Source organism: Trachymyrmex cornetzi, unplaced genomic scaffold (genome assembly GCF_001594075.2).
Source record: "Trachymyrmex cornetzi isolate Tcor2-1 unplaced genomic scaffold, Tcor1.1 scaffold1059, whole genome shotgun sequence".
Classification (NCBI taxonomy): domain Eukaryota; kingdom Metazoa; phylum Arthropoda; class Insecta; order Hymenoptera; family Formicidae; genus Trachymyrmex; species Trachymyrmex cornetzi.
In genome coordinates this window covers 60,544-62,898 of record NW_017295608.1, presented here as the reverse complement: position 1 = coordinate 62,898, position 2,355 = coordinate 60,544, and positions in this window count along the sequence as shown.

Genomic DNA, 2,355 nt, shown 5'->3' with positions numbered 1-2,355 from the left:
TGAAAGTCGCATTCTGAATAATTTATCTGTCTCTCTGCGTAACGAACACCACTAATGCTAATTCTATAATGAGTCGATAATCGAAAGTAATCGGTAACTTTTTGTACTGTTGACTATTGGTCAACTTCACTGATAAGATTATCGACTTGTTATAGAATCAACATTAACGAATACAGAGCAACCATGGCACTTTTACCCCAATAACCATGGCACTTTTTACCCCTACAAGTCAACTTGCGGCATTGTTATTAAAAAACTATAATAGAAATAACAATTCTAATAATCACACTGTTAAAACAATAGAATAAGATTAATAAATACACTTATTTAATCTATCTAGGTGCAAAAATGATCCCTTCAGACCAAAATAACTGCGGCGCTAATATCTTACTTTTGGCTCTTAAACACATGGGCACATCCGTGCAAGTTTCCTGATGGTTATTAGACAGTAACGAACTGTGTGACATAAAATTCTCACTCTTAGTTGACGAACTGTGTGGCGGAATTTTCTAGTGAATGCTTTATTACCGAGATACAAGGGGTGGACCTTTTTCCCCGTGGACCTTTACTCCTCGGTCTACCCTACATCAAAATCGACATTTGTTTACCCAAATTTTACAGAATATTTATCGTACTTCATGCGGCATAAAATAAAGAAAAATTAAAAAATTATTTAAGCTTTCTATAGCATCACATGATAATTGTAAATGTGCATCATTATATGATGTATTTTATTTAATTATATATGATGTAAATATTTCGTATAGTGATGTCGAAAAAAGAATATTATAAATCTGAAGATATATTTTCATACATATGTTTTTGTAATTCTATAACAAAAAATCTAATCATTCAAATAACCTAAATTTTATATTTACTTTAATATAAACGTGTTTGGTTTTACAATGTCATAAATGATCATAAAATTGTTCTAAATTTTCAGTAAATTAATTTGTGCATATCGTGATCATCATACAAGTCTATCTGGGAATTGTTTCAATTAATTTATATATCTCAAATTTAATTTAACATCTAAGAATTTTTCATTCACGTTATATACGAACAAAAATGTTTTATTAACATTTTCTTACGAGTTACTGCAACTACTCTTCTATGTACTCTACTTATTTTGTATGTTAGTTTTAAATCACCCTTAAAGTCAAAATAACAAATATAAATGTATTTAACATTAATAGTTTGTTAATAAATAACACAAGACGAATGAGGTACTTTAACTTAAAATTTAGAGTGGATCTCCTGGGACATGTAAAAAATGTTAAAATTAACATTTTTCTTTTTTACTGTGTAGGTTATAATTCTGAACAACATTCAAGAGGTTTTAGCTATCGGTCGGACACCTTGGGTAATGCTAATGCCGGCGGTACTGTAACTTTCAAGCCTTATAACTCGAAAAGTACTTCATGAAAAAATATTTTATTATAGTGTTTTAAAAAGCTCTTGAGGTAAGCTATAAGAATATGCAATAAAAAATGATTCTTTTTAAGAAAATAATGGTCATTCAAAATATTCTAACCTACAGAAGGTCACTCAAGATCAAATTCATATTTTCATCATATATCCCCCATAATGTCCTATAACTTTTATCTGAGACATTTTTCCATTTTTAAAGCCGTTTCCGAGATATATGGCCTGGGTGGGACTTTATAGACATCCTGTATATATTTAGTATAATACCACATATGAGGCATATTCCACGTTAAATTTCGGTACCTTCGAAAGGGGTGATCCCGATTGACCACGTCTCGATTGGACACCACCAATCACAGCGACCAGTGCTTAGGAGCTTTGTAGTCTCAAGCGCTGTGAGTGGCTCGTGTCCAATTGAGCCGTGTCCAACTGGGTGCCACCCCCTTTGAAATATCATCATATTTGAATTTTTTTTAATTTGCTAATATTCTACAAATAAAAATATAAGACATGTCATATTTTCTATAGAATATGTCAACAAATTAAAAAAAAATTAAAAATGACGATATTTTGAAGGTGTCCGGTTTGAATGCCTCATACGAGATTAATTTTTTACCTAAAATATTTATTGATATTCTCTGAGAACGTTTAATACTGCTATCATACAGAAGTGATTAATTAATTTTGTATTATTATTACATTATGTAATAAAATAAAGTATAATTATTGATTTAAAATAGGAAAAAAATTTAATTTACAATTACGATTAATTAAATAGAAAAATATTAAATTTATTCCTTTAAAACAATTTTTCACAAATGGTCATTAAATAATTATATCTCTTCTTATACATTGTACATAAATCAATAAATTAAATTAGACGAAACATTCTGTACATTTAAGTTTAACTGAACGTTGTAGTCTCTA